This window comes from Ranitomeya imitator, chromosome 7, assembly GCF_032444005.1.
Source record: "Ranitomeya imitator isolate aRanImi1 chromosome 7, aRanImi1.pri, whole genome shotgun sequence".
NCBI classification, from domain to species: Eukaryota; Metazoa; Chordata; class Amphibia; order Anura; family Dendrobatidae; genus Ranitomeya; species Ranitomeya imitator.
Window position 1 is genome coordinate 163,725,948 of NC_091288.1, and position 15,937 is coordinate 163,741,884.

Below are 15,937 nucleotides of genomic sequence, written 5' to 3' on the forward strand. Positions count from 1 at the left end.
TTTGGTCCAGCACATGGACTTCCAAATGAACAACATGAGCACATGTCGCACAGCAGTAAGCATCCTCAATCTGTAAAAAGCAGCTTTTAATTTGCATTAAAAAATGCAGCAAAAAATGTTGACTGTGAACACAGCCTAAGGATCAAACCATTTACAAGCCTCAGATTATAGTGCAGGAATAAGTTTAACCCCTTAATCCCACATGACGTACTATCCCGTCGAGGTGACCTGGGACTTAATTCCCAGTGACGGGATAGTACGTCATATGCGATCGGCCGCGCTCACGGGGGGAGCGTGGCCGATCGCGGCCGGGTGTCAGCTGACTATCGCAGCTGACATCCGGCACTATGTGCCAGGAGCGGTAACACATCGCCCCTGGCACATTAACCCCCGACATGATCGCAGAGTTTCAGCGTCATAGGGAAGCATCGTGCAGGGAGGGGGCTCCCTGCGTTCTTCCCTGAGACCCTCGGAGCAACGCAATGTGATCGCATTGCTCCGAGGGTCTCCTACCTTCTTCTCCCTGCAGGCCCCAGAACCAAAATGGCTGCGGGGCTGCATCCAGGTCCTGCAGGGAGGTAGCTTACCAGCGCCTGCTCAGAGCAAGCGCTGGTAAGCCTGCAGCCCTGCATGTCAGATCGCTGATCTGACACAGTGCTGTACAAAGTGTCAGAGCAGCGATCTGACCCTATAACATGATGCCCTTCCTGGGGCAATGTTGTAAAGTAAAAAAAAAATATTCATATGTGTAAAAAAAAAAAAAAAAAATTCCTCAATAAAGAAAATATATATTGTTCCCATAAATACATTTCTTTATCTAAATAATAATTAAAAAACAATAAAAGTACACATATTTAGTATCGCCGCGTCCGTAACGACCCCACCTATAAAATAGCCCTGTTAGTTAACCCATTCAGTGAGCACGGTAAAAAAAAAAACGAGGCTAAAAGCAGCGCTTTATTATCATACCGCCGAACAAAAAGCTGAATAAAACGTGGTCAAAAGACGGATATAAATAACCATGGTACCGCTGAAAACGTCATCTTGTCCCGCAAAAAAGAGCCACCATACAGCATCATCAGCGAAAAAATAAGAAAGTTATTGTCCTCAGAATAAAGCAATGCAAAAATCATTATTTTTTCTATAAAATAGTTTTTTTCGTAAAAAAGCGCCAAAACAAAAAAAATGATATAAGTGAGGTATCGCTGTAATCATGCTGACCAAAACAATAAAACTGCTTTATCAATTTTACCAAACGTGGTAATTTTTCCCATTAGGGTTAGGGCTAGAGTTAGGGCCAGGGTTAGGGCTAGGGTTAGGGCTAGGTTTAAGGCTATGGTTAGGGCTAGGGTTAGGATTAGGGCTAGGGTTAGGGTAAGGGTTAGGGTTAGGGGAAGGGTTAGGGCTAGGGTTGGGGCTAGGGTTAGGGTTGGGGCTAGGGTTAGGGTTTCAGCTAGAATTGGGGAGGTTTCCACTGTTCAGGCACATCAGGGGCTCTACAAACACGACATGGCGTCCGATCTCAATTCCAGACAATTCTGCGCTGAAAAAGTAAAACAGTGCTCCTTCCCTTCCGAGCTCTCCCGTGTGCCCAAACAGGGGTTTACCCCAACACATGGGGTATCCGCATACTCAGGACCAATGGGACCACAACTTTTGGGGTCCAATTTCTCTTGTTACCCTTGGGAATATAAACATTTGGGGGGCTTAAAAAGCATTTATGTGTGAAAAAAATGATTTTTTATTTTCACGGCTCTGCGTTATAAACTGTAGTGAGGCACTTGGGGGTTCAAAGTTCTCACAACACATCTAGATAAGTTCCTTGGGGGGTCTAGTTTCCAATATGGGGTCACTTGTGGGGGGTTTCTACTATTTAGTTACATCAGGGGCTCTGCAAATGCAACGTGAAGCCAGCTGACCAATCCATCTTAGTCTGCATTCCAAATGGCGCTTTTTCCCTTCCGAGCTCTGCCATGCGCCCAAACAGTGGTTCTCCCCAGATATGGGGTATCAGCGTACTCAGGACAACTTGGACAACAACATTTGGGGTCCAATTTCTCCTGTTACCCTTGGAAAAATATAAAACTAGGGGCTAAAAAATAATTTTTGTGGGAAATGTTTTTTTTTTATTTTCACGGCTCTCAGTTATAAACTGTAGTGAAACACTTGGGGTTCAAAGCTCTCACAACACATCTAGATAAGTTCCGTAGGGGGTCTACTTTCCAAAATGGTGTCACTTGTGGGGGGTTTCAATGTTTAGGCACATCAGTGGCTCTCCAAACGCAACATGGCGTCCCATCTCAAGTCCTGTCAATTTTGCATTGGTTTTGAGCACCTTGAGGGGTGCAGTTTTTAGAATGGTGTCACACTTAGTTATTTTCTATAGACCCCTCAAAATGACTTAAAATGAGATGTGGTCCCTAAAAAAAATGGTGTTGTAAAAATGAGAAATTGCTGGTCAACTTTTAACCCTTATAACTCCGTAACAAATTTTTTTTTATTTGTTTCCAAAATTGTGCTGATGTAAAGTAGACACGTGGGAATTGTTACTTATTAAGTATTTTGTGTGACATATCTCTATGATTTAAGGGCATGAAAATTCAAAGTTGGAAAATTGCGAAATGTTCACCAAATTTCCATTTTTTCACAAATAAATGCACATCTTATCAAAGAAATTTTACCACTATCATGGAGTACAATATGTCACGGGAAAACAATGTCAGAATCAGGATCCGTTGAAGCGTTCCAGAGTTATAACCTCATAAAGGGACAGTGGTCAGAATTGTAAAAATTGGCCCGGTCATTAATGTGCAAACCACCCTTGAGGCTTAAGGGGTTAATATTAAAAAACCTTTAGTGTTGACAGTTGGGAGATAATGAGTAAGCTGTAGCATATCCGCAAACTGCTAAATTCCTAAATGTCATAGATGTGCACAATATATGTTACATGCTCTTTGAAATATTTATCAATTAAAATATTAAGTGAGGCTAATAAAGATAACACCACTTTATTCAATAACATCTCTTTCGAATTCTAAAAACAAAAATACTATTACATTGTTAAGGAGAAAAAAAGATATGGACATCTTTGCACTGAATATTTTCATATGCTTATTACCTAAATGCAAAATATAGCAACATTTTAAGTAGCATTCACTAAAAAATGTCTGTTTTTCTGTTGTGGGGTATAAGTACCTGCTTCACCTATTTGCTGTGCTGCTGTATTTGACAGATGTCACAATACACTGCTGCTGTGCTGCTGTTTGTGTCAGCAGTCTTTGCTCTCCTCTCTTTTTTCCCAGTTTTACAGATGCAATATTGCAGGAAGTGGGAAAAGGTTGTGCTTTGCAGATTGGTATATAGAAGAAAGAGAAAGAATGTTTTGCATGACAGTAGATGACATAAAATGAATATAGGGAGGAAAGCACACACAAGCCAGTCTAAATTGGAAATAAACACTTAGGCTGTAAGTGTAAAAAGTTGTTAAAACCACTATAGAAGTCCCCAATGATGAATGTGTTACACACTAGTCAACATATTTTTTTTGCCAGCACAAGATAGGACAGTTTTTCTCATGGGCTATAGAATGAGAGATTTTTCTGGGAATAAAACTGCTGATACATGAGAACTAGAGAAGACAATAAAATCCGGGACAGAGGATTTGGAAATTATGCAACTGACTTCTCAATCATCTTTTAAAATTTCCCTTAATAACAATCTAGTACTCAAGCTTTCGTCTCTGGAAGTGAGCAGGTTTCTTGATAATTGTGACAACACTGCATTTATTCTTAATTATGCCAGACATATTATTCAGTAGGCCCAGGAACATAAGCCATTTTTAACATGAGCCTCAATATTGACTCTTGTTGTAGGTTGGATTGATGTTTGTTGTTTTGTTGAATGACTGCAGATGACTTATTGTATTAGCCCCTAGAGCTTATTGTTCTGCTATCCTTGAGGGACAGAAGCACAAGGTTAATTGAACAATGTTTGGTAATTTGGTGAATGCCTGCTTGATACCTATTGTATCACTTCATGCAGCTTCTTGTTCTGCAAACACTGGAGGACAAAATGTGCAGGCTAATTGAACATTCGAACAATGAGAGAATGACCTCCTCCTACCTCTAGCCAAACCTGTGGATAATGCCTAAAGGACAGCTGTGGGTATAGAAGAGCACCTTTCTCCTTCTACACAGCTTTACGGGATAACAGCCAAGGAATTATGGCACCAACTAGTGAATACAGATATGCTCCATTGACCATCACTGAACCCTCAAAGACCCAAGTTGGGGAAATCAAGTCACCTGGCCACATACATTAATGCACTCTGTCAGCATCCTAAACTTGTTGCTACTTCCTCTTTGTGGGTGCCTGTCAAAAACAGGATCCCACTGATTGGGGTAGTTATCCCAGGAAGCCCCAAAGACACATGTTTTAATTCCCGGTGAACTAGCAAAAGAGTGAAACTATTCATTTGCACCATATTGCACATTTGCTTGGGCTGTACTACATATTGTTGACTGTTGGTGATCCAATAAATTATTGCCGTAGTGTGATAGCCTCACCCTATATTGTCTGAGTAGTATTATACCCACAGGGAAAGGAGTAGTGATGATAATGTGTGCAAAAATGTAAAGCGCTGCGGAATATGTTAGCGGTATATAAAAACAAAGATTATTATTATATAAAAATAAAGATTATTATTATTATTACAAGCATTCAATGAGATGAGCCCTGGTCCATGCTGTCTTTCTAAAGAAAGGAAGGCCAGCAGACGAGAGCATTCACTGACCCTCATGTCTCCACAATGATCTTCAATTTTTGTGATAGTTCTACACACAATAACGTGCAAAAGTTGTAAGTAAATGTGGAAAAAATGCTGTAAAGTAAGAATGCTTTATCACTTAATAAAATTCAATGGGACTGAACATAAGAAATACATTTCAAAAACCTGACTGGCACATCCAAACATAGACTCAGTGTGAACAGGTGCTGAACCTAGAGTCGCCAACTCGTATATAGTTAAGTAAATAAGGCAGCACACTGCAGCGCTTGAAAAACGAAATTTGAACTGCATTACTGCACTAGAAATATGAAAAATGAGAGCGTTTAGCGCATAAAAATGGCCAATTTTATGTGTACCTGGTAGCCCCTTTACGGCATCTCTCTTATACCAGGTCCTACACTTGCCCTACCTCACTGAGAATAAACGTCTCCATCCGAATGGGCACATGTGAAACCTCTTCCTAGACTAAAATTCTCTCTCTCTGTGGAGGGGTATCGGACCTGCTGTAATTAAAACACCTGTGGCTAGGAGGCAGAGTGCACGATCAGAAGGCTAGAGAATACTTTTCAAAAACCTGACCGGCACATCCAAACATAGACTCAGTGTGAACAGGTGCTGAACCTAGAGTCGCCAACTCGTATATAGTTAAGTAAATAAGGCAGCACACTGCAGCGCTAGAACATACAAACTTGAAAAACGAAATTTGAACTGCATTACTGCACTAGAAATATGAAAAATGAGAGCGTTTAGCGCATAAAAATTGCCAATTTTATGTGTACCTGGTAGCCCCTTTACGGCATCTCTCTTATACCAGGTCCTACACTTGCCCTACCTCGCTGAGAATAAACGTCTCCATCCGAATGGGCACATGTGAAACCTCTTCCTAGACTAAAATTCTCTCTCTCTGTGGAGGGGTATCGGACCTGCTGTAATTAAAACACCTGTGGCTAGGAGGCGGAGTGCACGATCAGAAGGCTAGAGAATACATTTCAAAAACCTGACCGGCACATCCAAACATAGACTCAGTGTGAACAGGTGCTGAACCTAGAGTCGCCAACTCATATATAGTTAAGTAAATAAGGCAGCACACTGCAGCGCTAGAACATACAAACTTGTAAAATGAAATTTGAACTGCATTACTGCACTAGAAATATGAAAAATGAGAGTGTTTAGCGCATAAAAATGGCCAATTTTATGTGTACCTGGTAGCCCCTTTATGGCATCTCTCTTATACCAGGTCCTACACTTGCCCTACCTCGCTGAGAATAAACGTCTCCATCGTAGCTGGAAAGGCTACTGGATGCAGCACTGATGGAGGGAGTGATTAGAAAAAGAGAAAGAGACTATATATTTGTAAAAAAACCAGTGATTCCCACATTCTACTTGGTACCTAAAGTCCATAAAAATCTCACGTGCCCTCCTGGAAGACCTATCGTCTCGGGTATTGGAGGTATAGGGGAAAGAGCCTGTGAATACATAGACTTTTTTCTTCAGCCGTTGGTACAGGATTTGCCGTCCTATATCAGAGATTCAACACATCTCATAGAGAAATTGAAAGATGTGAGACTGCCAGAGCAGGCCTGGCTGGTGACAGCCGATGTTTCTGCTCTTTACACCAGCATTGCACATGATGATGGATTAAGGGCAGTAGATCATTTTCTAAGAAGAGTGAATCCTGGGGAGCTCCCGCATAATTCCTTCCTTTTGAGCCTGCTCAGGTTTGTGTTAACACACAATTATTTTATATTTGATTTTTCTTTTTTCAAACAGTTATCGGGTACCGCGATGGGTGCCCGCTGTGCTCCTTCCTTTGCCAACCTTTTCATGGGTTGGTGGGAGGAGACCAGCGTGTACCCGTCGCGGGCCTTTAGAGAAAATGTTTTATATTGGTTTCGGTTTATCGATGACATTTTTTTTATCTGGGCAGGCACAAGGGAGGGATGTGAGGACTTCCTCCGGATGCTGAATGATAATGTATATAACATTCATTTAACCTTTGAAATATCCTTGTCTACAGTGGGATTTCTAGATCTAAGACTCATCCGTCAAAATGACATCATATATACAGACCTGTTCCGGAAAAACACGGCAGCTAATGGATTATTGGATTTTAAAAGTTTCCATCCTCATCATCTGAAGAAAAATTTACCTACTGGTCAATTTCACAGAATCCGGAGGAACTGTACCCTACAGAGTGATTTTTGCTCTCAAGCTAAGGCCCTCTCGACGCGTCTGCAGGCAAGAGGTTATCCGAGATCGATTATAAAAAATGCCCTACAGCAAACTAAATCTATCCCAAGGACACAACTGTTAAAACCGAGAAACAGGAAAGTGGATAACGAACTCAGGTATATAACTACATTCCACAATCATTGGAAGGAAGTCTCCGAATTATTCAGGAGACACTGGAACATCTTGAAAACAGACCCTAAGGTGACAGACCTTGTACCAGAGCGCCCTCTAATTACAGCTAGGAGGGCACCAAATTTACGAGACTCCCTCTCAAGGAGCCACTTTATTAAACCAACTTTGAAAGTGGGCAGGGGATGTACCCTCAGAGGTATGTATCCATGCGGGGAATGCAATATTTGCTCGTTGGTAAGCAGGGGCTCCTGCTTTGCCAATCCCCTAGATGGGACTGAGTATAATTTAAAGGACTATATGAACTGTAAAACATCTAATGTGATCTATGCTTTGACATGCTCTTGCCCCAAGACCTATGTAGGACAGACTTCCCAGGAGCTTCGCAAAAGAGTACAACAGCATATCTCTAATATTAATTGCGCCAAACAAGATATATCCAAAGGCAAAATGGTTTCCACAGTAGCCATGCATTTTTTGCAGGTTCATTCTAGCAATACTCGGGATCTGCGGGTTACCGGCCTGCAGAAAATTCCACCAAATATCCGCAGAAGGGACAGACAGGGGGAATTGCTCAGACTAGAAGCCCGCTGGATATACCAGTTGGGATCAGTATCACCAGGGCGCCTCAATGAGGATCTCCTCTATACAGGATTCCTTCTGCCCTAGATGGGTTCATCATCATTTTTTTTTTTTTTCTCTTGGGATAACATGGTAAAATATTACTCACACTAGTGGACCAGAGTCCGTATTTTTGGACGCTTGGTTAACATCGTTCTGTATTGCATAGATGCACAAACAGTTTATCATCTAGTTGAAAACTGATGCCCGTAAGGCAATAGATAGGACTTTTCTGGATCTTAATAAACACTGTGTAGGAATAACAAGAGATATACTATTACCTTATCAAAAATGGAGTTCTAAGAACGAATCATTATAGGAATGACTTCCCTGTAGATATTGCGTAGGCATACTTAGTAATGGTGGTTATAGGGCTGGCGATGGGCTCTAGCAACAGCGCGTCGTGCAGGCGCAATAAGCGAACCATATCGGTAGATCAGCGTCTGGTTTCTAGGACGCCTAGAAACTATGAAGTGATGTATTTTGGTCGCACTGCGCAGGCGCGACTAGCGGACGCTTACTATCGGAATATGGTGCAGGTGTAAAGTATATCTACATTAGTGGACCAGCGTCTGTATCTCCAGACGCCAGGCAATTAGGGCATTATATTGCATAGATGCACAATTAGTATATCTTGCAGCTGGTAACTCATGCCCGTATGGCTTTACAATAGACATGATTTTCCCAGATTTTGATAGCACTGCGCAGGTGCACAAAGGAGATAAACAATTTTTTTTTTTTTTCCTAATTAACCATGGAGTTTTCCATAAGAGAAAAATGTATTTTATAGGTATGATTTGTCCGCAAGTACTGCGCAAACGCATTCAGTAAATAGTCATTATAGGGCTGGCACCGGACTTTAGTAATAGCGTATCATGCAGGCGCAAAAGCGGCCTGCATTGAAAGACAAATGTCTGGTTCCAGGACGCTGTATAATTAAGATGCATTTTGTTCGCATTGCGCAGATGCGGAAAATGGAGGACACCTATTGGACTGACGTCAGGCCTCTAAGACGTTCGGTAACCAAGGGAACTTCTCACAAATTTCACTTCACCAATCGGAGTCTACATTGCACAGCAGAGAAGGGAGGGGAACTGTGACATTATTAGACCGTCTACAAATAAGGACAGGTTTTACTTATCCCCACTCAAGACTTACTGACTGGTTCCTATTGGTCAGAGACTGCCGAACACAGGTGTCGGCATTAGCTGACCAATAAGTAAGTGCACTTACGCTATATATGCTGGACACGACTTGTATATCATCATTTCCCCTGACGAAGCCACCAGGAGTGGCGATACGCGTAGGGAGCTTCCAGACCCTGTCTCCTAGTGAGTATATTACTTATTTATCTTCACATGTAGTGGGTGATGCCTGTGGTTCCATTTCTGTCTTTTTTTTTTTCTAAATGTATCATAATATTGTTTATGTGCATTTCCATGCCCACAATATATGAAGGGTTCATTGTTTAGTACTTAGTGGACATATTAAATGGATATCTGCATGTTCTTAATTAGTCATCTAAACCTTGGGATATCATAGTATTATTATATATAACAAGAGCCGGATATCTATTTTGGACATTATTAAACCACGTCAGGACGGCACCACAGGACACTTATCTGCATTGCTCTGACTTTATACTATTTTGCAACTCACGGAGCTACGCCACAGGATTATTTTTCCTAGGGGTCTGGTTTCTATCATGTCCCCATACAGAGGACATTGAAAGTAGTGTGTATAGGCATATGTTTTATGCTGTTTTTAATGTATGTTTTTAAAGTTTAGCACTGAAGTTTTGGTCTCAATAAAGATTTGTTTATATTGATTACATTGGCTCAGTGTGCACCTCTTTGCGCTTCTCTTTTCTTCTTTCTTTATAGTACTGTATTTATAAGCGCATTGGTAGCACCGGGCATATATGGTGAGAAATATTTAGGTGGTGCCCGCTCGACTTTCTTTTTCTGCCTATGGTGTTTTCCCATTTGTTTGGGGTTCTGAGTGGTGGCACGCCCATATATGTGTATATATATAGAGAGCATTAAATAATAATTATCTTCACGTTTATTCATTAGCAGTCTACAATATGGCTTATGATCTCAACACCCGGGAGGCCTTATGGAACAGTCAGAGTGGGGATATTTTTCTTGATACACCAGTAAATGAAGGTTCGGATTTTAATAAACTTACCCGAGAACTCATGGACACACATAAAACCATCACGAAAATCTGGTGGAATGTTCGAACTTTAGAACAGTATCTAAAATTATCCATTTTTCCTCGAGGATTGAGGGTGCAAATTTTTCCGGCCTGGGAAGTCACTCCGGTTTTTAAAAGCATCTGGGAGGCAGGCCTGGCACAGTGCTCAAGAATCATGCTTAATCTGTTATTACAACATGATAATGAGACGTTATCAACACTTAAACAAAAAATAAAGAATCTGGAGGCACAACTGTCGACCTATGACCCTATAACACAAGTACAGCCTTTTCAAAAAAATCTAAAGGACACGATTACGAAATTTGAGCAGGAAATCATGACAGGAAAGAAAACTAAATTACAACGGGATAAACAGGATTATGAAAAGGGTACAGCCTACAGGTGGAAACATTCGGGTAATAAAAGACCATTTTTTGCAACAAATCAACAGGACATGGGGGCCACAGCTGAGAGCAGTCTGAGCGATTTTTTAGCCTCAGACACAAGCGACACGGACGGAGGACAAGGCGGGGAAAGAGAAATAAGAAAAAACAGGCGACCACGCTATCAGCCCATGCTAGGGCAGAAGAAGAGCAGCAGGCGCCAGAAATAACTAATAACCAGCTCCAAATCATTAACCTATCCACATATACTTTGTCTGAGGCAGAGAGGTCAGTTCTTCAGAGGGGTCTCACTTTTTCTCCCATGCTAACTACGGATAAGTTTACCGTTATTAAAGATCTATATCTATTTTGCAGAAAAATTGTCTTGAAAGCATTACATCATAAACCAGAACTTTTTCCGGACTCCACAGCGACAGTAGATAGACGGGTTTTTCACGATCTCCTGGAACTCCTGAATGAAAACGATGACACTGCAGGTAGGAAAAGCTTTCCTCATAGACTACCCTCTACTACTACTCCTCCCTTGTCTCTCGTACCTTCGGTTAAAACCTTCTTTGAAGTGGTCAAGGCAGATATACATAAACTACCAATAATCAAAAATAAAGAACAAAATTTGTCAGTGACTGACAGGAAGGCCTTGGCTGGCTTAAAAACCAACAAGACATTCCTTATAAAGGAGGCAGACAAAGGGGGGAATGTAGTTCTGTGGCCAATAGAGATGTATTTGGAAGAGGTGTCTAAACAACTGACCAACATTAAGAACTATGTGAAATTGCCGTCGGATCCTACACTAGTATTTAATGGGAAGCTGGAAAGGCTACTGGATGCAGCACTGATGGAGGGAGTGATTAGAAAAAGAGAAAGAGACTATATATTTGTAAAAAACCAGTGATTTCCACATTCTACTTGGTACCTAAAGTCCATAAAAATCTCACGTGCCCTCCTGGAAGACCTATCGTCTCGGGTATTGGAGGTATAGGGGAAAGAGCCTGTGAATACATAGACTTTTTTCTTCAGCCGTTGGTACAGGATTTGCCGTCCTATATCAGAGATTCAACACATCTCATAGAGAAATTGAAAGATGTGAGACTGCCAGAGCAGGCCTGGCTGGTGACAGCCGATGTTTCTGCTCTTTACACCAGCATTGCACATGATGATGGATTAAGGGCAGTAGATCATTTTCTAAGAAGAGTGCATCCTGGGGAGCTCCCGCATAATTCCTTCCTTTTGAGCCTGCTCAGGTTTGTGTTAACACACAATTATTTTATATTTGATTTTTCTTTTTTTTCAAACAGTTATCGGGTACCGCGATGGGTGCCCGCTGTGCTCCTTCCTTTGCCAACCTTTTCATGGGTTGGTGGGAGGAGACCAGCGTGTACCCGTCGCGGGCCTTTAGAGAAAATGTTTTATATTGGTTTCGGTTTATCGATGACATTTTTTTTATCTGGGCAGGCTCAAGGGAGGGATGTGAGGACTTCCTCCGGATGCTGAATGATAATGTATATAACATTCATTTAACCTTTGAAATATCCTTGTCTACAGTGGGATTTCTAGATCTAAGACTCATCCGTCAAAATGACATCATATATACAGACCTGTTCCGGAAAAACATGGCAGCTAATGGATTATTGGATTTTAAAAGTTTCCATCCTCATCATCTGAAGAAAAATTTACCTACTGGTCAATTTCACAGAATCCGGAGGAACTGTACCCTACAGAGTGATTTTTGCTCTCAAGCTAAGGCCCTCTCAACGCGTCTGCAGGCAAGAGGTTATCCGAGATCGATTATAAAAAATGCCCTACAGCAAACTAAATCTATCCCAAGGACACAACTGTTAAAACCGAGAAACAGGAAAGTGGATAACGAACTCAGGTATATAACTACATTCCGCAATCATTGGAAGGAAGTCTCCGAATTATTCAGGAGACACTGGAACATCTTGAAAACAGACCCTAAGGTGACAGACCTTGTACCAGAGCGCCCTCTAATTACAGCTAGGAGGGCACCAAATTTACGAGACTCCCTCTCAAGGAGCCACTTTATTAAACCAACTTTGAAAGTGGGCAGGGGATGTACCCTCAGAGGTATGTATCCATGCGGGGAATGCAATATTTGCTCGTTGGTAAGCAGGGGCTCCTGCTTTGCCAATCCCCTAGATGGGACTGAGTATAATTTAAAGGACTATATGAACTGTAAAACATCTAATGTGATCTATGCTTTGACATGCTCTTGCCCCAAGACCTATGTAGGACAGACTTCCCAGGAGCTTCGCAAAAGAGTACAACAGCATATCTCTAATATTAATTGCGCCAAACAAGATATATCCAAAGGCAAAATGGTTTCCACAGTAGCCATGCATTTTTTGCAGGTTCATTTTAGCAATACTCGGGATCTGCGGGTTACCGGCCTGCAGAAAATTCCACCAAATATCCGCAGAAGGGACAGACAGGGGGAATTGCTCAGACTAGAGGCCCGCTGGATATACCAGTTGGGATCAGTATCACCAGGGCGCCTCAATGAGGATCTCCTCTATACAGGATTCCTTCTGCCCTAGATGGGTTCATCATCATTTTTTTTTTTTTTCTCTTGGGATAACATGGTAAAATATTACTCACACTAGTGGACCAGAGTCCGTATTTTTGGACGCTTGGTTAACAGCGTTCTGTATTGCATAGATGCACAAACAGTTTATCATCTAGTGGAAAACTGATGCCCGTAAGGCAATAGATAGGACTTTTCTGGATCTTAATAAACACTGTGTAGGAATAACAAGAGATATACTATTACCTTATCAAAAATGGAGTTCTAAGAACGAATCATTATAGGAATGACTTCCCTGTAGATATTGCGTAGGCATACTTAGTAATGGTGGTTATAGGGCTGGCGATGGGCTCTAGCAACAGCGCGTCGTGCAGGCGCAATAAGCGAACCATATCGGTAGATCAGCGTCTGGTTTCTAGGACGCCTAGAAACTATGAAGTGATGTATTTTGGTCGCACTGCGCAGGCGCGACTAGCGGACGCTTACTATCGGAATATGGTGCAGGTGTAAAGTATATCTACATTAGTGGACCAGCGTCTGTATCTCCAGACGCCAGGCAATTAGGGGATTATATTGCATAGATGCACAATTAGTATATCTTGCAGCTGGTAACTCATGCCCGTATGGCTTTACAATAGACATGATTTTCCCAGATTTTGATAGCACTGCGCAGGTGCACAAAGGAGATAAACAATTTTTTTTTTTTTTTTCCTAATTAACCATGGAGTTTTCCATAAGAGAAAAATGTATTTTATAGGTATAATTTGTCCGCAAGTACTGCGCAAACGCATTCAGTAAATAGTCATTATTGGGCTGGCGCCGGACTTTAGTAATAGCGTATCATGCAGGCGCAAAAGCGGCCTGCATTGAAAGACAAATGTCTGGTTCCAGGACGCTGTATAATTAAGATGCATTTTGTTCGCATTGCGCAGATGCGGAAAATGGAGGACACCTATTGGACTGACGTCAGGCCTCTAAGACGTTCGGTAACCAAGGGAACTTCTCACAAATTTCACTTCACCAATCGGAGTCTACATTGCACAGCAGAGAAGGGAGGGGAACTGTGACATTATTAGACCGTCTACAAATAAGGACAGGTTTTACTTATCCCCACTCAAGACTTACTGACTGGTTCCTATTGGTCAGAGACTGCCGAACACAGGTGTCGGCATTAGCTGACCAATAAGTAAGTGCACTTACGCTATATATGCTGGACACGACTTGTATATCATCATTTCCCCTGACGAAGCCACCAGGAGTGGCGATACGCGTAGGGAGCTTCCAGACCCTGTCTCCTAGTGAGTATATTACTTATTTATCTTCACATGTAGTGGGTGATGCCTGTGGTTCCATTTCTGTCTTTTTTTTTTTTTTTTTTTTCTAAATGTATCATAATATTGTTTATGTGCATTTCCATGCCCACAATATATGAAGGGTCCACTTAGTGGACATATTAAATGGATATCTGCATGTTCTTAATTAGTCATCTAAACCTTGGAATATCATAGTATTATTATATATAACAAGAGCCGGATATCTATTTTGGACATTATTAAACCACGTCAGGACGGCACCACAGGACACTTATCTGCATTGCTCTGACTTTATACTATTTTGCAACTCACGGAGCTACGCCACAGGATTATTTTTCCTAGGGGGTCTGGTTTCTATCATGTCCCCATACAGAGGACATTGAAAGTAGTGTGTATAGGCATATGTTTTATGCTGTTTTTAATGTATGTTTTTAAAGTTTAGCACTGAAGTTTTGGTCTCAATAAAGATTTGTTTATATTGATTACATTGGCTCAGTGTGCACCTCTTTGCGCTTCTCTTTTCTTCTTTCTTTATAGTACCTCGCTGAGAATAAACGTCTCCATCCGAATGGGCACATGTGAAACCTCTTCCTAGACTAAAATTCTCTCTCTCTGTGGAGGGGTATCGGACTTGCTGTAATTAAAACACCTGTGGCTAGGAGGCGGAGTGCACGATCAGAAGGCTAGAGAATACACAGAGAGAGAGAGAGAATTTTAGTCTAAGAAGAGGTTTCACAGGTACCCATTCAGATGGAGACGTTTATTCTCAGCGAGGAAAGGCAAGTTTAGGACCTAGTATAAGAGAGATGCCGTAAAGGGGCTACGAGGTACACATAAAATTGGCCATTTTTATGCGCTAAACGCTCTCATTTTTCATATTTCTAGTGCAGTAATGCAGTTCAAATTTCGTTTTTCAAGTTTGTATGTTCTAGCGCTGCAGTGTGCTGCCTTATTTACTTAACTATATACGAGTTGGCGACTCTAGGTTCAGCACCTGTTCACACTGAGTCTATGTTTGGATGTGCCGGTCAGGTTTTTGAAATGTATTCTCTAGCCTTCTGATCGTGCACTCCGCCTCCTAGCCACAGGTGTTTTAATTACAGCAGGTCCGATACCCCTCCACAGAGAGAGAGAATTTTAGTCTCGGAAGAGGTTTCACATGTGCCCATTCGGATGGAGACGTTTATTCTCAGCGAGGTAGGGCAAGTGTAGGACCTGGTATAAGAAAGATGCCGTAAAGGGGCTACCAGGTACACATAAAATTGGCCATTTTTATGCGCTAAACGCTCTCATTTTTCATAATTCTAGTGGAGTAATGCAGTTCAAATTTTGTTTTTCAAGTTTGTATGTTCTAGCGCTGCAGTGTGCTGCCTTATTTACTTAACTATATACGAGTTGGCGACTCTAGGTTCAGCACCTGTTCACACTGAGTCTATGTTTGGATGTGCCGGTCAGGTTTTTGAAATGTATTATCTAGCCTTCTGATCGTGCACTCCGCCTCCTAGCCGCAGGTGTTTTAATTACAGCAGGTCCGATACCCCTCCACAGAGAGAGAGAATTTTAGTCTAGGAAGAGGTTTCACATGTGCCCATTCGGATGGAGACGTTTATTCTCAGCGCGGTAGGGCAAGTGTAGGACCTGGTATAAGAGAGATGCCGTAAAGGGGCTACCAGGTACACATAAAATTGGCCATTTTTATGCGCTAAATGCT

At 41.7% G+C, this 15,937-nt stretch overlaps 1 long non-coding RNA gene across 1 annotated transcript; it reads left to right on the forward strand.

Annotated features, from left to right (window-relative positions):
* The first annotated feature begins 9,586 nt into the window (after positions 1-9,586).
* Positions 9,587-11,975, forward strand: LOC138645014 (uncharacterized). The gene is made up of 3 exons (XR_011314701.1): positions 9,587-10,638; positions 10,726-10,847; positions 11,914-11,975. It is a non-coding gene; the product is annotated as an uncharacterized lncRNA (long non-coding RNA).
* Positions 11,976-15,937: the final 3,962 nt, after the last annotated feature.